The 25618-nt window shown below is 38.9% G+C and overlaps 1 protein-coding gene across 7 annotated transcripts in view; it reads left to right on the forward strand.

Moving 5' to 3' along the window:
- The window catches only part of cux2b (cut-like homeobox 2b), a 118191-nt gene that overhangs the window by 2655 nt on the left and 89918 nt on the right, over positions 1–25618 (forward strand). The window contains exon 1 of one of the 7 annotated variants that reach the window (XM_053235955.1): positions 7848–24666. The exons of the other annotated variants lie outside the window; for them this stretch is intronic. The gene's annotated coding sequence lies outside the window, so the exon portion shown is untranslated. Of the gene's footprint in view, positions 1–7847; positions 24667–25618 lie in introns of those variants that run through there. 7 annotated transcript variants of the gene reach the window in all.

The raw sequence follows: 25618 nt of genomic DNA on the forward strand, positions 1-25618 counted from the left end.
TGAAATTGGCTAAATTATAGATAAATTATGTGATTAAAAATTGTGATAAACTTTAGATCAACTGCAAACCATTGCATGGTAACATAGTAGTATTCCTGTCAGATATACTGTTTTTTGGGTGTGCAGTCAAACAAAAGCATTTTAAATGTCAACAAAACAAAGAAACAATACAGAGACTTATTATAGGTGGACATGGTCATTGTGAGTGTGTCTTGTGAGTGTGTTATTCTCCCCATATTTCTCTTGTTGGGTATCATGGCCACTGTGTCTACTTTGTACCCTCACCTACCTATGAACTTGAACTTCACAGAGATCTATACATTAGCCTTAAATATAGACTGTGAAACATTGGAGAGAACAAACCTATCTTAGAGAACTAGGAAATCAGAGAAGTGAGTCATATTGACAATTTGTTTGCATCAAAAATCTATAGACAAGCTCAGATTGCAGTCCTGCCTTCCTCAAAAATCTTATATTGTCTTTCTCGTCAGTTGTTGTGCTCTAACCTTAGACCCCTTGGGTGGAAATAGTCTGCTTGCATCGACCAGTGGGGGAATATATGGGGGATCTGTGGCTGACAGTTGATTTATTACCCTCTTTTGTCTGTGTTGGTCTGCAGCATTGCATATGGCCATGTCAGATGATATTTGTGTCTGGGATCTATGTGTCCTGGGTGTCGGGATGGTTGCCCTCCAATTATAATAAGTTAAAAGCCAACTGCTATATTGCCGTTACATCTCGAGGGTGTTTCCATAGTGTCCCCTGGTTTATAAGAGTTGATCTTTTTGAAGAATATTATAAATACAGTAGCGCTTTTTGAGATTTCTGCTTAAAAATCCAGCATTTTCTATACTAGACGTCACATATTTGATTTATTAATTAAGGCTTCTATCTATGATATCACAACTTGGTTCTTGTTGCTGGTTAGCCATCTTTTATCACCCTAAACTAAGAGTGAAGAAAACTTTTCACTTTTTTAACATATTCTCACTGAGAAGTCCTCTTAGGCACAAACAAGATGACACAGAATGGAGAGCGAGCGGGTTCTATGACCTTGGTTCCTGCTGGTCTCAGGTCACTTGGCCGTTGCCTTGGTAATCATTCACACCAGCCAGATGGCAATTCCATGGGTACCCATCTAAAAGGACCAGTCAGGAGGGTCCAGGTCCTGGCAAGTAGGAAGCAGGCTTATGCAGTCCTTTGAGCAGTATGATAAAATAGTCCACAATAACAAATCCGCATCATTAAAACGAGTTTGGATTTGTAATGCAAACCTTCCTCACTCTAATATTTGGTGCCTCGTCCAGATACTGATGAAAACCTGTTTCAGTGTAAGTTAGGGAAGAGTCTATACGTAATGATCTGTCTCAGATTTTGTACTTGATAGTATATGCCAAGTGTTGGTTTTGCCAAATACGATTAATTGTTGTCATTCAAAAAAAAAAAAAAAGAAAAAGAAGAAAATTAACAAAATCATGATTTTTAATGATCATATAAATATTCATTTCTTAATGATGGGATTTTATTAATGTGATTGCACTGTAATTCTGCATGTGTGGCGCTGTATGCGTGTGTGTGTCTGCCTCACACTGACGGGGTTAAATGTGTGTTTATGGAAGCAGCACAGTGGTACATTCATTCGTTTTAGTTGTCCAGATGCATAAACACACGAACATGATTTTATGTTTCATTCATGTGATACACACTGCTTTATTAATTGGTGAAAAGAGCATAGAGACCTTGTACAGACTGTTAACCAATAGGATTTGACATGTTTTCCATAGTGTGGCAGCAAAATGTCTTGGACCATATTAATATGTTGCGTTTGTCTGGAGGCTCAGTCACTTTCAGGTGTAAATGAGATCAGGAACACAAGAGTTGCCATATTCTGTACGAGTCAGTCCTTAGCAGGCAGTAACAGGAACACCAAATGGTGCCACCACATTGCCTTCCATGAGCATTAGCTACAGCTTTCCTCTTTGGTGCAAGTGTTTTTCCCTAGTTGGAACAAATTTAATGTTAAAACGACTCATTTCAGCATTGCACTCATTCACAGCATAGTAAGTCTGAGTTTGTTGTCTTTCTTGTTCTTAAAATGTGACATTCTGCAAGGTTTTGATAGATTGGGCAGTTTAAGAAGGATTTACAGTGATGGAAGGATCATTGTTTTTGCTGAGAGGATACCTTAAGTGGAAGGTGTCTTGAAGGATGAGCCAGCTCTATGACAGCACCACAGAGTATTCACACACTAATGCACAGAAGTCAGGCCTTGCAACCATTCACAGATTATCCACATACAGTATATTATTAATTATAACTATATAATAGTGAATGTTTGCATGGCTGATTGTCAAAATGCAGATCAGAGATCCTTATCTGTTGATGCTTTAATCTGCAGATGTGTGTGATGTAGAACAGTTTCTTAGCCACAATGCATGTATGATTACAACCTCTCTCACGCACTCTAAATCTCTTGTGAAGAAGAAAAAGAGAAAAAAAGACTTGACATTTTTTAGCGAATTGAGTTGTGAGGTCCAGAAGTCACATTCTTCAGCTTTGCTGATAACATTAGGGAAGAAGTGAAACTGACTCAAGCTTTAAGCAGGTTAACCTTCCTTGTTAGATTTTGGGCTGGAGACTTCAAAACGGATATTCAGCATGAGGTGTGGGGTGATAAACTGTATTTTTTAATGCTGTGATGGGCAGCTATTCATAGAGGAGAGAACAGGTCTGTCATAAAACGTCGGCTTAATCACCGTGACCCTCCAGGGGATTGATTTTTTTCATACCTGTCCAGAGTCATTTTCTTCCATTCACACCAAGTGTTCCAGGATAAACACGGCTGCTTTGATACGCCTGTGCTCTTTTTTATAATGATGGTCTTATGCACCACACAAAGAAATCCACTCTCTAACATGCTTGACGTGAGCTGCATTAGCAGACTGTTTGTCTGTGTTGAACTGGAATAACATGGCTCAGACAAGAAACACAAGCAGGAAAGTCTGAACTGATGAAGCATTATGTTGACCTTCATGCTTCAGAACTGACCCTTGCTGTGCATGTGTGTATGAGAACTTCACCATAGCATTGGCTTACAACTACACTTGATGCATAATCATGATGCGTGCCTACAGCTTAAGCTGGATCCCCATTCGAAAAAATCACTAACAATGTCCCAAATGGATAGATCCTCAATTTTTCACTATTGATCTGCACGGGAGCAGCACAGTCCTTCATGGCAATAACTTTCAGCATTTTCATATTAATACCTTGTTCTCCGACGCTCCTGGGGATGACTGTGGGCTCAGTGCAGGAGTAAATAACGACGCTTTAACAAAACTTTGGGGATGCATTAGTTCAGAGGAGAAAGAGCCTTGGCTTTCCTCACCCTCCTCAACCCAGCAGTGGTCTCCATAAACCTTTCTTTGAAAAAGGGGGGAGAGAGAGAGAGAGAGAGCTAATGGCTCATCTGTATGAGCATAAAGCCTTGCCTCGTCTTCCCTGTTCGCAGCCAGAGCTTGGTCCGGTGGGCCGTATTGAGCTGTGTACCTGTACAGCAGCTCTCTTTATTTGTTTTGCCTGTCTGATGGCAGAAATTTTGAACACCAGTCTTTCTTGCGCTTTTTTAGAGAGCCTTTGTTGCATCCGTCCATTCTTCTTTCTCTGTCTTCCCCCATTCTCCCGCTCTGCTGTCTGCCCATCTCGTATCAGGCAGTGCTGTTGACGTAATTCAGTTCCCTATTGTCCATTCTGCCCTTCAGGAATAAAAGGAGCCCCCTTGATTGTGTGTGTGCACACATAGTGTTTTATCTGCTACTATGCAGTGAAGATAGTACTTGTATTTGAATGCAAATTCACGATTTTATGCTTATCGCTCGTAAAATAGATCAGTGAAGCATTCATTTGAGCAAAACCTAGATTTTTATTATACGGTCATTTTCTTTATGCATTTAAGTTATTAGAGATACTAATAATAAACTCAGCCTTTTTTGTTTATTTGTCCTCCATTCAATATCATTGTAACACATGAATAGGTCCATTACACATGCAGTATTAGAACATTAAAATTTCCCAATATCAGCTGATATCTTCAGGATATAATTATAGAACATGTAGATTTATTTGTGATTTTTGTTTTTGTATCATATCAGTGGATATGATATGTGCTGTTTAATATTGAAACAGAAATGTAGCAGACGTTTACGATTTGTTCACTTACCACTTCACTTTTTACAATTTAGTGTTTTCAGCAGATGTATGAAGGCTCGACATCACACACTTTGTATTTTATTGTATAAATTGTCATGGCTATTAGGACTGGTTGATATGATGGTATAGCTGACTGGGTGTTAAAATATCTTTTCTATCGAATGTTTCACTTTCCCTCATTTCCCATGCTCAATAATTTATTTCTATTTTGTAGACATTAAGTAAATGTATCACAGAACTAATATTTATCCACAATTTTGTTCTACTGATTTGCTGCCATTCCTAAATATTGTGATACTCGTTGTGTTTTGTAAAGTCATAAGATATTTTTGCCATATTTCCCATCCATAATGGAAATATGTAAGCACTAACAATTTGTAAATCTTAGAAATAAATTTATTTTTAATGTTAGTGTGAAAGACTTGTGATAAAGTACAAATTACGTGGAGAAAGTTACACAATTGCTGCCTAACACTAATTAGTAAATTAAATTAGCATCAGATATCATGAAAACATCATACAGACTGTGTCTTGTGATATGTTATGGCCACTACATGAGCGATGTTTCATGGCCACATTCAACTTTTTAAAAGAGAGAACTCATTCCAGATGATACTAGGGGAAAAAAAAGAGACATAGGCATAAGAACAAGGAAACAGAGGTATGTGATGCCTCAAGTGTATCTGGGAACAGCAATGTCTGGGTACAAAAAGCATTGTCATTCACTTTCCAGCATCAAATAACATAATCATGTTCTTATCAATCAATCCATCTAATTGCACTGTTGTGTAGTAATCAAACTGTAGTATTAATGAACAGAGATCTGTGGTTAGGTAAGCATGGGATTATCAAAACCACTATCTTTACCAAATGATATAAACCAGTAAACAAAAGAACAATTGATGTGTACTCTCACTTAATTAAAGTGTGTCACTGCTCTCCACATTGTTGTTGCTTTCCATAGAGAGAGTTTGGTCTTGTGGAGTATTTTACAACAAATTTACAGAATTTGTTATTTTTAGTTAATCATTTAAATATATATTTTGCAATGTGATATCTGTACCCCCTTTTTTTCTGGATCCTACTGAAAAAAGGATTGTTCAGGCATTTTGGACTTGGATAATTTAAAAAAATTAAAGCAAGTTGAAATGCTGAATTGAAATGTTCGCATTCAAATCCCTTTTGTAGTGTAATGCATTCCACATCTATCTTTTTTTCTGGATGAATTTTGTTTTTTTTTTTTTCTTCCTCTCTCTTTCTCCCTCTCTCTCCTTTGCAGTTTTCCCCAGACAGGTTCCACAGTGTTTTAGAGGGGATGGATTTAATTGCTCTGTGGGGATTGGTTGGTGGTGCCGGGCTCGGCTGTTTAATTAGTGTACCCTGCCGGGATTGGTTTAATGCTTTGTGATCTTGAAATTGTCTGATTGTTCAGCCCTCTGGGGACCCCCTTGCTTTCTCTCTTTTTCTCTCTACCACTTCCTCTCTATGCTCTTGCTCTCTTTTGCTCTCTTGCTTGTCTCTCTTTCTCTCTCTCTCATGTGTGTGCTCCACCAAGAGCAGCAGGTTTAGCTAAACAGTGCGGTAGGTCTTGCTGAAGAGGGGAAGCACTTTCTCCCATTTTCCCCTGAGGCTCGAGCAGTGGGGTGTAAACATGAGGGTGAGTGTCATCACAGCATCTCACTTGGGGGCCCTGCTCTTCACTCCCTCTGTCGCTCCCTCTTGAGCTGAAGCAGACTCAAAACTGTCGTTCGGGTTACCCATGGCTTCACTGTAGGGACTAGCAAGTGCCTGTGGGATGAGACTTTTTTAACTCAAACGATTTAGTGTAAAATCAGCAGTGAGTCTTGATGGAATTTTTTTGCTGAAAGTCTGTGCTGGAAAATGGAACTAGCATGTAGTCCTACTACATTTACACAGTGGTGTATGAGACACCACAGCAGCCGGCGTGATGCGAGGGGGCTCCGCTCGGGAGCATGAACAAATGAAATTTTTATAAGCAGCTACTTGTACAATACCTTTATATTGACCCGTCTCACAGCTGTGGAGCAGTGGGGCTGTGGTTCTGTCAGCAGCCTTTGCTGACTTTATGAATATAAAATTGCTATATATTAAAATATACATGGTTTCAACCTACTAAATACAGTGGATGTAAAACGTCTACACACCCTTGTTAAATGGCAGGTTTTTGTGAAGTAAAAGAATGACACTAAGAAAAATCATGTCAAATCTTTTCCCGCCTTTAATGTGAAATTGCAAAATGTACAAATAAAGTGGAAAACAATCAGACTTTTATAGGGGGAAAAAAAATAAAATAATGAACTTACAATAACCTAGTTGCATAATTGTGCACATCCCTAAACCAATACTTTTTTGAAGCACCTTTTTTTGGGTAAGAGTCTATCAGCGTGGCACATCTTGACTTGGCAATATTTTCCCACTCTTTCTTACAAAAACATTCTATATCTGTCAGATTGTAAGGGCATCTCCTGTGCACAGCCCGCTTCAGGTCACCCCACAGATTTTTAGTTGGAATCAGGTCTGGGCTCTGGCTAGGTCACTCAAAATCATTTATCTTCTTCTGGTTCAGCCATTCCTTTGTTGATTTGGATGTATGCATTGGGTCATTCATGCTTAAAGGGGAAATTCCTTTTCGTCATCTGAATGTTTTGCACTAAAATCGACTGGTATTTGTAGCTATTCATGATTCCCTCCACCTCGATAAAACTCGCAGTGCTGGCTGAACAAAAGCAGCACTGAAGTATGATGCTGCCACCACCATGCTTCACCTTGGGTTTGGTGTTCTTTTGTTGATGTGCTTTTTTTTGCACCAAACATAGCTTTTGGAATTATGGAATTATTATATATATACCTTTTGGAATTGGTCTCATCAGACCATAACACATTTTGCCACATGGTTTGGGGTGATTTAGTTGGGCTTGGATGTTTTTTTGTGAAAAAGGGTTTCTGTCTAGCCAGAAGAATACAAGAGATTGTTGTCACATGCAGAGAGTAATCAGTACTTGTCAGATATTCCTGCAGCTTCTTTAATGTTGGCGTAGGTCACTTGGCAGCCTCCCTGGTAAGTTTTTGTCTTGTCCTTTTGTAAATTTTGGAGGGACATCCTGTTGTTTGTAATGTCACTATGGTGCTCCATTTTCTCCACTTGTTGATGATGGCCTTCACAGTGTTCCATAGTCCTTCTGATGTTTTTGACATTTTTTTATACTCCTCTCCTTTTCTATTGCTTTCGACAGTTAGACCCTGTTTGTAGACCCATGCTTTGTAAGCTCTTTGTGGACCATGGCTTCAGTAGTCAAGAAAATCCTACAGAAACAGCTGATCTTTATTTGGGTTTAATCAGAATAATTTCATTGACAGCTATATGATAATTACTTTTGAACATGAGATTGAATGTGATTGGTTCATTCTGAACGCAGCTACATCCCCAATTGTAAAAGGCTGTGCACACTTATGCAACCTGGTTATACCTTTTAATATACTGTGTATCTATCTATCTATCTATCTATATATATATATATATATATATATATATATATATATATATATATATATATACATATTTTATATATATATTGCACACAAGTCCAGTGGCTGGGGTTGGTACCCTGGCTGGGAAGTGGAGGTGAGAGAGCTGTGGCCTAACCACTAGTCCTCCAGGGATCCTTTGTAGCTATATGCACTTGTGAAGAAAAAAATGCTACATTGTGTTCCATAGACACGTACATACCCCATGTACATGTTCAAATTGGATACTAATGCAGGTATCCAAGCTAAGCCAGTCTCTTAGCTTGTGGAGTGGCCCCCAGATTTGTGTTACGCATTTACATTTATTCTTTGGCAGTTGCTTTTGAATACAAATCAACATCTATGCTGTTTTAAAATTGAATGTTTTTCTAAAGGGTCAGAAGAGGCTTTCTTTAAGTCATAGAATTTGAATCAAAACATCTCAGTCACTAGTGCATATCATTAATCACTACTCATTGTATGTTAATATAATATTATACTTATTTGTTATACTTAGCTAGTTGTAGCAGAGGGAGGACCAATGATGGCATAACTAATAACTGTACTGCATGAACTACTGTGTTAAATCAATATGGTTAAACTCAGTTTGATGAAAATGCAGTTTGCCTTCTAAATCATGACTGACTGTAGGCAGAGGTTTTTGCCTATTGCCTTTTCTTATTCTTGCAAAATGTTTATGGTTTGTTTTGAATGTTGGTTGATAGTCATCTGGCACTAAAGTAATAATGTGTGAAACATCCTAGATTATTTGATGTCCCATATAAACTGCATTATTGATTGAATTTATCATGTCTGGAATATAAGCTATTTTGGTGTATATGTACATGTGAGCTCAGATGAAACCACATGTTCATGCGTCTCCTACAGGTTTCTCTGCACTGTCCTTGAGCTCTGCCATATTAATGAGCAAAGCGCCAAAAGAGGAGTCTTTATCTGAGCCTACACTCGTCACCTCTGTATTCATTTTATAACAGCTGTCTGAGGAGCTCTGTTCCATTTCTAGGACTGTTAATAGTCTGACTAGGTCTCTCTGAAATACTATCAGCAGCTCCCGTTTTCCAGTGTTGCAAGAGAAAGTCTGCTCTTTCTGCAAGTCTGCTCTTTTTTATAAGTCTAACCTCTGCTTAAACCTTTGGTTGTGGAAGTGGGTGGAAATAATTTGCTATGTTGATATTGTACTTCACCTCTTGAATGACATGTGACTTGACACACTCTTTTTCTTTGTGTGTTCATAGAACCTTGTGTATTTTGTTTCCTATTCACTTGTCTCTTTCGTGTCAACACTTGTACTCGTATTAGTTATGTGCTTACTCAGCTGCCTCTCTCTGAAGGACACGTGCAAACCAGAGCTTGGTGAAATCCTAGACCAGTATGATTTATACAGTTTGAATATATTTGCGACTTTTGAATATATTTACGTTTTCAGCTTGAATCTCATGTTGAATCTCATTTCTCGTTCCCCCCAGTCACCAACAAAGCTATTTTGATTGTCATAAGTGCTGATGTTTGAGATATATGCACAGTCACCTTGGTGGAATTAGGTGAGGAAATTACATTGTGCAAATGGGGTAAAATGGGTGTGTATATCCTCTCCACGTCTGGGCCACCTGCCCTTGCTTTTGGCTTAGATGCAGCAAAGAGTGTTGACCTTAACAGTTATAGCACCCGCCATCAGATGCAAATTAAGCATTTCCTCTTGGAACATAGATACTTGCCAAAGTGGAGGGGAGTGGGTGCTGTGAGTTAGTGTGCGTGGGTGCTATTTATCTGAGGCCAAAATCAGTGTTCTTCATCTGACTCATAAGACACACACTGTTTTAAAAGGGCAGAAACATGTGCCCTAGGTTGACACACAACATTAAATGTTGTTTTTTTTCCTCCGACGCATTTTAATACATTTGCACCATTGCACAAATCTTTGTTTGAAATGGCTTTCTTAGGAGGTCTGGGGGACTTCGGTGGAATGAAGTTCCTCTGAACGAGCGTGACAGTAGTGAATATAGTATCATGATAATTTCCTAATCACGGCCAGTGTTCCCAGAATAGGCTTCACGATCCACCTGACCAGCATTGCTACAATTGCCTAAGCTTTTATCATGATTTATTATGATATTGATTGATTATTATGATACTCTAATAATAAAATACATTTATGTCTACTGGACTTATTTCAGCATTTTATTTAAAACTTGCTTTACTTTATATTAGGGACACTGTTCAAAGTGTCCTTGTGTCAGCCTCTAGCAAACCAACCATAACAAGCTGCTTGAAATGAGTCCTTCCTGATAGCACCTAACTACATCTGAACTTCACTAAGCACCATTGTAACTACAATTGTAATTGTGTATTGTGGGGTCAGATGAGAGAAAGATCACACTTTATGGCCATAAATGAAGTGGCTTCATTCATTCATTGTTTCAGTCATTCATTCGTCTTCAGTAACTGCTTTATCCTGGTCAGGGTCAGGGTGAATCCAGAGCCTATCCTGGTAACACTGAGTTCAAGGCAGGAGAATTCACCCTGAATGGGATGCCAGTCCATCCCAGGGAACTACGCATACACACGTTCACAAACATAGCATAGCCAAACCCACTCCAGTGTTCAGTGGAAAGGGAACACCATAGGGCCACCAGTGATCAGGAATGTGGCTGGCCGACTCTGTGAAGCAGTGACTCTAACATGTTAGTATGTCTGGTGCTAGTGCAAATATATCAGGCAGAGCAGTGTTTATTGGATATTAAACACCTCAGTGGGTTAAAATACAGCAGTCCTGTGGTAAGAAAGATTAACAAAAACTGTTACTGTAAAAAGATGAGCTATGGTCTCTAGCTGTAAACGAACAAGGTGGACTAGGTGTGTAGCTGTATAGGACTACGTGATGATGCATGAGATGACTATGCAACAAATGCCTTAAGCTTTACTAGACACGTAAAATATTTGGACTGTATACTGACGAAAGAAATGTAAATTGTCTGAGGTGCCTATTTATGCAAGAGCATGCTTGTGATGTTTCTCGCTTATTTTGAGTGGCTATAACAAGTGGATAGCTGAAATAGAATTGTATAAAAAGATGTAGTTTGATTCACTGAAATGCTATTTAACTGTCGCTTAAAAGAGGTATCAGATATTACTCATGTCCTTACAAGTAATCAGAACTGTCTCTTTGTCCACAAGCCAAAGATGATCTCCTAGTATCTTCAGTACATTTTGAGCTTCCCTGTTTGTAGCTTGTCTTCCCCCCGAGCTTGGGTTGAAGGTTTTGGCCCAGGATCACCAAGGTGACGGGTCTCATGACAACAAATCTGTTGCCATCAGCTAACCGTGTCCTCCCCCTTCTTACCCCCATTTTTCCAGGAAGAATGCCATGATTACTAAACGCACTGGGGTGGTGGCAGTGGCCCTGGTGGAGCAGTAATTGTCTGTGTAATGATAATGGGTTGAGTGTTGAGTGCTGGATGAAGAGGCTCTAATCACAGGCTGTCGTGTGGGCGAAGCTTTTGACTCTTTTGGTTTTTAACATATTAAAGGCAGCCCTGCACTTAGTAATTCATTCTGTGGTTAAATATGAACCTTGGACTGTGTTGAGACCCAGAGAGGTGAGTGAGAGGGCTGGATTGACCCTGTGAGTGGAGGTCACATGAGTGGAGTTGTGGGCTTGAAAAGGTACTGGTCCCGTCACAGAATTTAGTTCTGTTTAGTCCTGTTATAGTTAAAGGTGTGTAAATTGGTTAAACTTGAAGATAAGCATATATTTTTATGATTTATCTCAGAAGAGGAAAACCTTTCTTGACTAGGCCAGATTCTAGTCTAGAACTTGCTGTCAGTGAGTGGGTGATGTCATTTTGGCTCAGTTCTGTGAATGATTTGCTTTTGATGTCAGCCACGAAAATAAAAAATATATAAATAATATTCATGTTTGTGTAGCCTGTGAATAGCACTAATATGCATCTGGTCAGGAGGCCTTTACAAACTTTGACTAAAAATATACAAATCCTGACCACTGGCTAAAAAAAGATTATGTCTTGTAACGTATTAGGAGTATCTGACCACCATCAATAGCCCCAGCATTTATATTTTATCCCCAGTTGGCTCTCCAGGCAGAGGGCAAGAAGAGAGTCCGTCTAGACACGTGACATCATTAACCTGCTGTGACCCTGGCTACACCAATGATAAATTCAGTCTCACATCTCCCCAGTCCACTAGACCAACTTTACCTTCTCCGCTCCACCCCCACCTACCCCAGCCACAAATAGTCTACCCCCACTCCTTCTCCCTTGGGCCATTCTTTAGGGACACCTGACTCCCAGGGCCTGGATGGTCCAGTACAGTTAGTGGCCCCTACCTCCTTCATGCATAGACCAACAACGAGGTAGCTGTAGCTTTCTCCCAGACTGCTGAATAATTCAGGGCGTCTGGGCCTGCGTCTGGCCCTGGGCCATGAGGCAGCACATGCATGTGTTTGTGCGACTGTGAGTGTGCAGGCTTTGCAAGGATGCACACAGAAGGGCAGGGGTTAATAACAGGTCTACTCCCCCCTGTGTCAGCAGCTGCGCCCTCCACATATGAAAGAATCCTGTTCTGTTGATTAGATTTTTTCAAAAGGAATCAATTTTTAATCAGCAGAGCATCTGACTACGGTCAATAAGCACGTCGTAGACAAGACAGTTTCTGGACACGAGTCTTTATTTACAGGACTGTTTGTCTTTCTACTGTATGCAGATTTCCAGACAGGAAATGACCATGCCAGTCCTCAGCTTTATTGCTGAGGACACAACATTGCATTCTAGAAGTATTAATTTAAGCCTCAGAGAAATTACGGTTCAATGAATGTTTGCGTTGGGGTGTTCTGTTTTGTTGTTATTGGATATGGGTACCAGAGAACTCCAAATATATAGGCTTAGGATTCACTTGTGTTTTGTTAGTATTTGTATTTGTGTGTATATATGTATGTATACACACTCATACATATATACATATACAGTCAGGTCCGGAAGTATTTGGACAATCACAGAGTTTTTGTGATTTTGCCTTTATACACCACCACAATGGATTTGAAATAAAACAATCAAGATGTGATCGAAGTGTAGACTTTCAGCAAAAATATGGCATTCCCTCATTACTTCAAGACAAATTAACTTGTACCAGAATGATGGGAAAGAAAGGAACAGCTCATGATCCAAAGTATACCACATCATGTGTCAAACGTGGTGGAGGCAGTGTTATGGCATGGGCATATGGAATGGGCTCACTGGTGTTTATTGATGTGACTGCTGGCAGAAGTAGCAAGATGAATTCTGAGGTGTATAGGGCTATACTCTCTGCTCACATTCAGCCAAATGATATAAAACTGATAGGACGCCGCTTCACAGTGCAGGTGGATAATGACCCTAAACATACTGCGGAAGCATCTCAAGACTTTTTGAAGGCAAAGAAATAGAATATTATTCAATGGCCAAGTCAGTAGCCTTATCTCAACCCGGTAGAGCATGCTTTTCACTTACTGAAGACAAGGTTGAAGCCAGAAAGGCCCACAAACAAGCAGCAACTGAAGGTGGCTGCAGTGAAGGCCTGGCAAAGCATCTCCAGGGAGGAAACTCAGAAGTTGAGTTTTGAGAACATGGGCTCCAGACTTCAGGCAGTCATTGACTGCAAAGGATTTTCATCCAAGTATTAAAATTATGGTTATATTTACAATTATGTCACTTTGTCCAAATACCTTTGAGCCCCTGAAAATGGAAGTACTTTGCTGAAAATGGCTGTAATTTCTAAATGTTAAATGCCATATTTTTGTGGAACCTCTTAAAATAAAGCTGAAAGTCTACACTTCGATCACATCTTGATTGTTTTATTTCAAATCCATTGTGGTGGTGTATAAAGGCAAAATCACAAAAACTCTGCCATTGTCCAAATACCTCCAGACCTGACTGTGTATATATGTATGTATGTATGTGTGTGTGTGTGTAAACATATGTATGTGTGTATATATATATATTTTTTTTTAATAAATACACATACACACACATACATAATGTATGTATGTCCATATCCATGAGGAACAGGCATGTTAATGCTGCCATCAAATTTTTGATGTAACTTTAAATAATGCGAGTCATACACTATTATGGATTCTGTGTTAGTTATGGGCTTACTATGTAAACACACCTACTCATATTAGAATGATTTGTGTCTCTCAATACTGCTGATGCTGAAGACCTTGAGGTGACCACAGTAACTGTGTGAGCATGGTCTTTTTGCATATTTACAGAACTGTCAACTATAAATGGATCCCATTCACTTTGAATTAAATAAGGGAAACTGCTATTAAATTGTTATTAAGCAAGATACCCGTCTTGTTACCTTGGAATAAAACTTGATTGGACAGGCTGTTATAGAAAACTGATCATTGACAAGGTGGTGTGATACTCCCCTGAAGAATTGTACATCCTGAAGTGTTTTGTGCTTATAATTATATATGCCAAAGTACAAATGATAACATTTTTATTGATTAAAGATTTCCACATCATGTCAGTTTATTCATTCGTTTATTCCTCTTCAGTTACCACTTTTATCCTGGTCAGGGTTGCAGTGGATCCAGGGCTTGGGAGCTCTGTGTGCAAGGCGGGAATATACACGCCAGCCTGTTCCAGGGTACCATGCACACACATTAACAGTCATTCATACCTAGGAACAATTTAGTGTAGCCAGTCCACCTACTGACATGTTACTCTATAAATGATAGCGTATTAGAACGAAGACATTAATATAAACCTGTGATTTGATCTACAGGCACAATTGTCAGAGCTGCTTTTACAGAAAATTAGAAAATACCACCTTCTGACCGATCAAAATAGAGAATTAACAAGAAAAACTCACCCTTAGCATTCTCAGTGCTATTGAATCTTTTCATCTTTCTTTCTCTCATTCTCTTTCTTTAACGCTAACTTTTTTTTTTTTGGACTGCTTACTGGAAACTTGAAAACATATCTCAGACATGTTGGATTAGAAGGACAGTTGCCAGACCATCACGGGTAGGTTGTGTCTGTGCATCATGTAGTTGGTTGTGGTGTCTCTCTCCTTTCTTTCTCCTTGCTCATTTCTTGCCTGTAAATAAATAAGCCCTTCTTGCTTCTTTCTCAGAACTTTGTCATCTTGTTAAAGTGCCCTACTTTTAACAAAGTGCTGCAATAAATCAGAACACCACTTTCCCCATGCATGCAGAAATAATAAATATGTACAGTGTGTTTGAAACCCACTTTGGGTAATTAACCAGGATTGTCAGTGACATTAGGCAGAAAAGCTATTTAAGTCATTTTGTAGAGAAAATATAACAGAAATAAAATAAAGCTACTCATATTGGGCTGTGTTGATTGACTTAATCAACTTGCAGGGTTATAAATCATAGCAGTCAAGTGAATTTCTCATATTCACCTTCTCTTGAAAGTTTAAAAATAGCAACACCTATGAAGTAGAATGGGTTTCATTGTACCAGTGCAGTGGCCATATTGAGAATGCAGTGCAGGTTTGTGGAGATGGTGCCCCCCTCTGGCTTTTCAGTTGCTTATATACTTACTCAAGTTCTTTTGTTTCTCAGTAAGTCAAACCTCCATAATGACACTGTTGGTTTCTTCAGCCTTACACCCACATAATAGTGGTTAGTGTGACTCTACTGTCCAGTCTTTCCACAAAAAAATCCATTTTTTAATAAAAAAAAATTAATGCAAAAAAAAAAAAAAGCCTTACATAAATTATACTGGTACAGTTTTATACAAAATTAAGTGCAGAATTAAAAACATAGTTAGTGGAGTTAGCATCTTTCCCAGAAACTTTGAGCACAGTTAGCCGCAGCACTGTTTGACTTGGGCCTCTTTGATATGTGCTGTAGTTCTTCAGGGAGTCATTTGGACCAGTGCAAACAAAATATTCACAATTATTAGCTTGGACTAGGAGTAATGGCCATGAGGAAGGAGTTCACTTTGAGAACATGGTAGCTGTTCATGGCGTGACTGCCAGGGGCCTATGGCCTACAGCAGGGAGAGAACCTAAGGCTGTCTCATGCTTCAGGGCCAAAACAACTCCTCTTCTGATTGACTCCCAGTTCCTTACGATTGCATCATGTAATAAAGTTAAGGAAAGTAGAAAAAGGGCTGTGAATGGTTCATTATATTTAATGCATGGGCAAATTACATTGCAACAGCATATGAGTCACAGAAACACACAAAATCGTAAGAATATTACATCTTTATTTTTACTTCCTATAAGGTAATAAGGAGATGCAAATGCTGGGAAATTTGCATGTAAAGGATGCAGTGTTGTCTGATAGAAAATATGCATAGACTGAACGCGTTTCCCAATATTTTGGTTCATTACTATTGCTGTTTAGCAAACGTTTGTCATGTAAAAAGAAGCACTATAATTATATTAATTACTGACCTATTGATAGGTTTAGCTTCTTTATGTTTTTTGTTTTTTGTTTTTTCAGCTTACTTCACTACAAAGTATGTGTCCACTCCATATAAATTAGGTATAAAATGATATCTTAATCCAAATTATTAACATATTTTTTAATCATATGTTTGTTTTAGAATTATGCATTAATTTACAAGAATAAATGCGTAATTCTAAGCTGTTTCCAGTAGATTGCTGTTCTTAAGGTAGCAGTACTTAAAAACCTTTTACAGGTAAATTAATGAATGATGTTTACAGTGGATATAAAAAATTGCAGGTTTTTGTGATGTAAAAAAGAAACCAAGGTAAATCATGTCAGATCTTTTCCCACCTTTAATGTGATATAGCAACTAACAAAATTCAAGTGAAAAACAAAAAGAAATGTTTTAGGGGAAAAAAGAAACTGTTAAATAATCTGGTTGAATAAGTGTGCACATTCAAATCTTCAAAAGTAATTTTCATACACCTGTCTTCAATTAAGCGATTCTGATTAACCCCAGATAAAGCTCAGACATTAAAGGAGCTGCAGCAATATCTGGCAGGTACTGGTCACTCCCTGCATGTGACAACAATGTCTTGTATTCTTCACATATATGGGCTATGGGGTAGGGTGAAAAAAAAAAAAAAATCCAAGCTTGCCTAAATTTGGCCAAAACGTATGTACAGGTGCCTCAAACCATGTGGCAAAATATGTTATGGTCTGAAGGGATCAAGGTAGAACATTTTGGGCATAATTTTAAAAGACATGTTTGGAACAAAAACAAGACAGCTTATCACCCAAAGAACACCATACCTGCAGCTGAGCATGGTGGGGGTAGCATCATGCTGTGGGGCTAGTTCTCTTCAGCTGGGACTGGGGTTCCAGTCAAGATAGAGGGAATCATGGATAGCTCCAAAGACCAGTCTATTTTGGCACAAAACCTGCAGGCCTCTGTTAGACAGCTGAAGATGAGGAGTGAATACACATTTGAATAGACCTGCTGTGTGTAGTTTGTACAGATGTACCAGTAGATTCCAGAGGGATGTAGTGTGCACTCCCTTTTTTTATCATAAGCCTTTTAGCTCTGTTTCAATAGACATGGAGCCTGGTAAGAGTACATCCAGAGAGGAAGTGCTGCGATCCGGGCTTGGCGTCATGCCACTGACAACGTCTTATTTACTGTCCAGATGGATGACTCATTTTATGCACCTTATCGTAAAGCATTTGGATTTATGGTAGGTAATGGGACAGGGGGGAATACCCCAGGAGAGGCTCTAATTGAAGCCAAATACTCTTCCTCGTGTGGATTACCTCTACTAGAGAATCTCCATCCAGAGAATGTAGATGCAAACTTGCTGAAGAAAAGTTAATATTTCTGTCTGACTCTCAGAGATGGTAGACAGTCTAATAAAAGCATAGGTCAGTAAAAGGGTGGTGTGTTAATGGGTAGCTGTTTGGTGGTAAAGAACAGGTTATGGCTGACACATGGTGACCCAGGCAGCAATAACAGCACCTCAGCTACATGTACTCTGTGTGGGAGTTGGAACATTAGGTTCAGACCATAAGAGGATGGAGGAGTTCCTTCAGTGCATGATTGTTCGCTGGTCTATGTTCTCAAGTGGTGACCCTACATTAGCTTTAATATTCACATGTTTTAGCAGCCATTGGTCAGGAATAAAAATGATTTAGGAGTCTTGGAAAAAAGACAGGATGTTGGCAAAAATATTTTCCTTTTAAATTGCTGTCTGTTCATTCCTTTGCTGTCTTATGACACTGACATTTCAGGATACGTTTGCAATTATTATAACTAATCTAAATATGAAAATACCCTAGTGAGTGAAGTAAAACATAAATATGGTGAGTGAATGAGGTGGTTCTACCTTCTGTTCTGTGAATGGATACATTTTTGAACATATGATTATGGTCTTCAAAAGATGAATTGGTGGTGGGAGATTTAGCATCAGCAGTCTCATGTCTGGCTTATAGTTAGTGTTCAGTTTGACAAGAGGCTTACTGAACTTCCTTCCATCATTATGGAGTTGGTACACTAGTGTTTGGCATGAATAATCAGCCTTTAATGGAAATCTGCTATTCACTTTTCATTTCCTTTTATAGCTGTTTGTGAGCAAACAAAACTTAAGGAATAGGCTGCATATCAAACTCAGCGGCATGTTTTAGATTTGTATTTTTGACCATTTTATATTTTATTTCTTTGTTAAATAATGTTTCTGATCTGGTTCAGTCAGGACCAGCATTTATGTTTCCTGATGCAGCAAAGTAATAAAGATCAAATTCCATTGTGACTTGTAGCTTCTCAGCTTGGTGTGCCAGACTGAAGCAGACATGAGAGGGAAAGAGGAGAGAAATATGTGCTTATTATAATACTGTCTTTTTTCAGGCAAGTGTACTCCCAAAAGTAGCTCATGTGTGCATGGTGTAAATGGAAAATTTCATTGTTATGTGTGTGCTGTTTAATCCAATAATGATCTGATGTAACAAACTGCTCTAATATCTCTCAGCATACTTAATCAGAGCGGACTTAGCCCTGTCGCTTTTTATTAACCTCTGCTGAAATGGGAGAAGGGCTTCACTAATCTGCAATTGTTGTCTCTGGCAGTCTAAAGAAAGCACAAAACAGACTTGGTGGTTGGCGAAAAAGAAAAGGTATATAATGGCATGAAGACTGTGGCACTATTTGAGCCTGTTAAATGAAATAATGTGTACAGTAGTTCTTTTTCTGGGCAATTCTGTTTGAATGACTGGTGCATAGTAATTCAGTGAGATCCCCACCCCCCATTCTCACTCTCTGTGCTTTAGCACCCTTTCCACCAATTCCCCCATGTGTCGGTTCTCTTCCCCAAAGGGAATTAGCAATGCAATTAAAACCTAATGACCTTTAAATCAAGGCGCATGCCATTTAGTGTCTCTGTGCATGTGTCCATGTGTGTGTTTGTATGCAAAAGCAGTGGAAATGGAAGGAGTGTGTCTGCATATCCACCTTTTAAGTGACTGTGTTGCCTCAGTTTAAGTTCATGTTGACACTGTTTGGTGATCACTGGGTTTGAGTACTCTTTTCTTCAATCACATGTCTGTGGTAGGTTATGATTATCAGTTTATGTGAATGTTTGTCTGGCCATTTCACCTTACATTAGAATAATTTGTTTCTAACTTTGGTTTTTGTCTAAGTGCTTCCGCTATGCTATGTTCTACAATTTCCCAACCTTGTGTTACTTTCTCTGTGCAAACTGTGATCTTATTTAAACGTCTTCTCCAGTAGCACTCCAATCCCATAATCATGTTCACACAGTATTATTTGCTTTCTGTAAACTCACTTTCTCTCTTGTTGAATTAATACAGTACCACACACTGAGCGCTTGATTCGTCTCATCTTTCAGGTGGAATTGCATTGAATTGCTGTTGTACAGACAGCTTCTGTACTCCCAATCCTACACTGAGCCCTGTAAACAGGGAAAACATGACTGTTCTCAGATCAGCAGCAGTGGGTCTCTTGCTCCCCATTTCTCTAGCTCTTAGCTGTGCAAAAGCAGGCACAATTTAAATGGCAAATTAAACAGCATTTAGTCCTCGTTGAGAACGCCATGTCTCTATGGCAGCTGATCAGAATTGCGTTTATTAAATTAGACAAAGTTAAGGGGGATCGGGAGGCTTGGCAAAACTGTCAGCTCTCCAGCTGGTTAGACAGAGACACTGCCACATGAATGCAGAAGCTGCTGCTGCATGGTTTCACAAGCAGGTTATAGATGTTGAGGTGCTGCTTCTGAAGCTTCCACACCATGCTCCTTTTTCCTAAAATGATTTTTACTAAACTGAAATCTCCTACTTCCTTTCTTCTCCTAGTTTTCCACTCATAGCTAGTTTTTTGAGTAAGGTTATTGTAACAGATTTTTATTGGTCATATTTAAGAATAGTTTTATTTTTCTGTTAGTTATATATTTACTTATACTTATGATATGATATAGTACATTATGCCAAGCATGTATTTTATCTGTTTTGCATCTGTAGCCCATCTGTAGAGGTCACACCCTGGTCCCTTCCAGTTATCCTGGTCATCTCCATCTGCTTCATAAATATTGACACCCTTGTTGTGTCTCCTTTTGTTATTATTTTTTGTAGACCAGGCTGTTCACTTTAATATGTCTAGATGCAGTGAGCTTTGAATCAAACCTCTCAATTCTTTTCATTATTATCTATCTCTACTGAAAGCTCTCCTTTTTTTTAAGCCCCGACCCCTTTATTAAAGCTCTGTAATCCATTCCACCAGTCAGGACTCAGAAGTCCCAAGCAATTTGGTTCCTTCTCAATACCCCAGAGTTCCCTGTTTCAATAATCCAAAAGGTGAAGTATAATGAACAACTGCAGGCCTGGATGCAAAACAAATACATTCCTAGTATTTAATATAGAGCGCAAAAAAAGCTCAATAAAATGTCAGTCTAGTTTCCGGAAGATGTGTGGACATGATTTTTTTTTTTCCATGGGAATCTGCAGCAGTACTATCGTGTTAGAGTTGACGCTAATAGGTTATAAGCAGTGGCCATCGGCTATCTTGCTCTCTTGTTTGGTCATGCTCTACTTCCTCAGATAAGGTCTGGCAGGAGGTTTTTGCCATTACAGGAGTCATTTGCTCCTTCCACTGTATGGCCTGGAAAATGGGGACAAGTGTGCACACCCTGTGAATGGTGTGTGCGTTTTTGGAAGGGATGTACTAAAAGGAGGAGAGTGTCAAAGGCTAATTTCCAGAGCTGCTCCTGGGTTGCCATCTCTCATTGAAGGGTGAGCGGCTTGCGTGTTGTCATGGATACTGAAGCATGGCACCCCAGAGAAGGCAAGCAGGGGGACAAATGGCCGCCTTCCTTATAGGATTCCTGTCGGCCAGCCTCTGATAGATGGCCTTGATGGGCCATTTGTCATACTGTAATTGTTCCAGCAAACACGAAATACCCACTAGTATAAACAGTGGTGTGCAGCGTTGCTAATAAAGTGGAGTACCAGTGGAAGGAAACTGTGATACACTGCTGCCCTTGGTTAAAGAGACAATGCCTCTTTTGTTTCGGCCTTTGGCTGATTGGACCACAGTGTGGGGTGGGGGGGCATGAAGAGAGAGAAAAAGGCAATCATATAGAATACTGCCATTACTCATCAGTATTGACATAGCGAAGTGGGGAACCAACAGTGATGGTTTTTGGAACCACAGTAGCAGTTTTAGGAGTGATTTATTTTGTTTCAGTTTGGCAGGGAAATATCCTAGAAGAGAGCCTATCAAAATGATGCAGGGAAACAGACCTAAACCTGAGTGTTATTCAGTATTACTATATTATATTACTCTCCTGGTAGACCTCTACGTAAAGTACAAATTACACTTGCTACACAGTTCCCATTTGTTTGCACTTGCATTAGCATTAGTTTTATGTCCTCTGAGGTGTTATTGAGAGTAATTTTTGTTTAAATTACTGTCGTGTGCACACACAAGCTTTGCCAGGCCTTGACTGGGTTCTTCCTATATGAATATCTTGATAGAGTAGGGAAAACCACATGAATTTACACATGTGAACTGTGTTTCCTTTAGGCTGCAAATCTAATGTAAATGGACACCAAAACCTTTACCCTGTGGACAAAGTAGCACAGATGTACATGATCTACTGTTCAAAAAATAACTCATTTAAAATAAACTGTATATGTAAAATGCACTTCAAATGCACTGTCTTATTCCAAAATACATTTTAAATACGGAAACGTATTTCAAGAAATATTTTCTAAATAATAAAATGAAAACGACAGTAAATAAAGATTCTTGTGTATGTTATCCTTATCAAATAATATAAACATTTAAATGAAATTATCATTTGTCATAGTAAAAATCCTTTGATAAATCTAAATAAAACATATTGATATATGTACAGATTTTGAGGACAAATCAGATTTTTAGACAACTTGAATGCCATGGAATTTAACCTTTAACATTAGTCCTGTCTGAAATCAAATTTAATACAGTTCTCTGTATATAATCAGCTGTAATATTTTAGTATTAAAGCGCTAATATATTCTCATCAGGCAATATTATACTGTTAAAATGTCGTCTATTTTACACATTTTGTATTTTACACATGTACATTTTAAACTTATACGAAATGAGTTGTCAACAGCTAGTGCAAATGTACTGTGTCTACTTTGATAGAGCACTTATACTCTCTCTCTTCATTTCTTTGTGCCCTTGTATCTCAATTATCCTCTCTCTTGTGGAATGCTGAGAATGTTGAAATAATGGAGAGTATGTGTGTGTGCACCTTGTGTCCCATGACTCTTATTCCTGGAGAAATGTTTGTGTGATGGACTGGCCACCGCTGTAGTGCAACCTCTCGCATCTGTCCTGACATACTGCGGCCCTGGAGCACTTTACAGTGACCCCTCCTCTCACCTTCTCTCTGATGGACAGTTTAAAGCATCATTAAGTATAATTACTATTTCAACAGAGGAGTCAAGAGAAACTCACATTGGAAGAAATTATTCTAAATTGCTCGCATCGCACATCCTACCCCACAAAATACATTTAAATTTTACTTTTTTTTTCTTGTAGCACTTCAGTTACACACTGTGTGCTTGTTTGCTATCTAATGTCTGTAGTTGTTGCATATGGTTTGATAGATTATAATGGATATATACACCGACTGGCCACTTAATCACATACAACTATATATAGGTGGTATTTGTACCACAGCACTGTTTAGTTCTTGAATCAGGTGTGGATTAATTTTCTATAACAGCTTGGCTCTGACAGTAGTGTTGGCTGTAACATAAGTGATAGGTTTATGTTAATGTACTCATGTAATGTAATATGTTATCTTTCTACAGTAACTCATACACAGGGATTTGTATGGTGGACAATCCACATAATCTAAACCTAATAATAATTGGATTTAATAAAAAGCATGTTTTCATTTAAAAAATGAATGGTGTATGTATCCACATAATCTAAAGCTAATAAAAATAGGATTTATTAACAAGCATTTTTTTATTTCATTCATGTATAATCACTTTGCTGAAGTTTTCTGTTAGGAGACATTTATGGATAGAATCTCGTGTGTCAGTGCTTTGTAACGGTCAGTAAGTTTTTCACCACAGGAGAGTTTTCAGGATGGAGGAGGTTGCACTTTCAGTTTCTTGGTAACATGATAAGCTGCAGTTTTGTCTTATTAATTTAAAATTATAAAGGCTGATGAGGGAGGGGCTGTTTATAGCTTCTATAGAGTAAGTAATAAATGGTTAAAAAGCATGATGTGTTGCTTATTAATAAATAAAAAACTGTTCTTAAAAACCAGGCGTTCACCTGTTCACCTCCAGAGCTTGCTTGCCCAACCTCAACATCACTCGCAAATTTGTTCCTCCTTGGTGGTTCATGTAAAACACCATGGTGGTGTTGTCAGTTTGCACTAGTATAGGTGACCTCCCCCTTTGTGGGGTCCGCACTACCCACAAAGATTTTCAGTTTAAGGACATTAATACGCTGATGTTGAGACTCATTTTCCACCTTTCTTTTATTTTCCCATGCTCCTGCAGCCTTGCTGTGAGGCATTTGTCCCTACAAAATGGTATGCAGTGCAACATACCCAGTTTCAGTACTGGAGTAGCAAATAGCATGGCCTGTTATGGGCTATGTGCAGCCATACTCAATTTCTTGACTTCTACTACGTCTGTTGAGATGTCTCCGTCGGGAAGGCTCGCAAATTGAGCCTCATGCCATTCTAAAGAGTCAAATCACTGTTTTTTTTGTGATTGACTTTAGTCCTAGCTCTTCCACCTGTGAGATCAGGACATTTGTCTGGCTAAACACCTGCTGTAGGTACTGTCCACCAAGCTGCAAATATCCAGACAAAGCAGTAAGTGTAGACCATGCCATGGCTGGACTCTAAGGCAACTCGCGATCACACACAAGGGAAGGTTATGGAACTCTGCTGATGCAACAACTGACAAACATCCAGTATTCCACTGCAAATGAAATGTGGAAATGCAGCTTTCAGATCTATAGTAATAACCAATCATATTTGTTCACCACTCACATTACATCTGATATGTGTAGTGGACAGCAGTTGTGTTAAGAGATCATTTAGGCTTCTTGGATCCAGATTTGGACAGTTCCCACATGCCTTTTTTTTGGATTAGAATTTATCTTGTACCTGCCCAGATGCATTGGCCTATAGATTATCTCTGTTGCCTGTTTCTGTAGTACTGACTGCACTTCTGCAATCAGAATAGACAGTTGGTGTGGGTCTTGGACCAATGTTTTTGTTGGTAGTAGACAATGAACTCTAAGTGACAATGTATTTTCAGATACGAGGAAGAGATTCCTCTACACTTTCGATGTCTTGTGCCCTGTAATCATGCAAAGCAATGTGCCTTTTTCTTCCAGGCAGCCTCTGCAGATGGTCTACTGCTCCCTTCACTAAACAAGAGCAACATAACGACAAAGGAAGGTGATGAAAAAACAGCTGTATTTCCGTAGCCTGCAAGGTGCACTTCATGCATCGCTAATGGCATTATGCTGCAGTTAAGGCAAATCTTTAAGTACCTGTTGTCAGAAATGTTGTGGTCCCAAACTGCTTGGACAATTTCTCCTTCCTATCCTGAAATACACAGCAGGTTGGGAAAGCTCACAAAGTTTTAGCTTTGTAAAGTTTCGAATATTTTGGTCAAACAACCCCAACTGGACATTATACATTTTCTGAGACCCCTAGCCTTGGCCACCCTACATTTTTGTTTTAAATTTATACTACAGTAGTCCTATAGCATTTGAACATTTTATTATGTCAGTAACATAGAGTCAAGGAATTCTGTGTTTTTATTTATCTGTGCATAAATAACAATTGTGTGGTCCTCCCCAACTTCTATAAAGAAACAAATATCCTCAGGTGACAACAAAATACACAACAGATTTCAATATATAGTCATTTTTTCCCCCAAAAAGTAAGCCAACATTCCAAAACCAGGTGGGGAAAAAAAAGTATGCCCTTCCTACTTCCAGTCATTAAGAGAGTAAGTAGCAGTCACGCGTTACTAATGAAATGATAATGAAAGATTAGTTAATCATCAAGAAGTGTGATTATCTCCAGAAAAGCAGAACCTTGGCAATTTGGTGTTTTGCAGCACTCTGGTGTGTGTCTACATCATGCCAAGAAGAAAGGACATCAGCCATGACTTCCGAGAAGCAATTGTTGCTGCTTATCAATCTAGGAAGGGTTATAAGGCCATCTCCAAACAATTTGAAATTCACCATTTTACAGTGAGAACGATTGTTGAAAACCAAACTCAACATATCACCACAAATACCTCATACCAAGTGTCAATCATGGTGGTTAACTCCACTTTATACCAGAATATTTTGGAGACAAATGCAAGGCCATCTGTCCAGCTGCTTAAGCTCGGACA

The sequence above is a fragment of the Pangasianodon hypophthalmus genome, chromosome 8 (genome assembly GCF_027358585.1).
Source record: "Pangasianodon hypophthalmus isolate fPanHyp1 chromosome 8, fPanHyp1.pri, whole genome shotgun sequence".
In the NCBI taxonomy this organism is placed as follows: Eukaryota; Metazoa; Chordata; class Actinopteri; order Siluriformes; family Pangasiidae; genus Pangasianodon; species Pangasianodon hypophthalmus.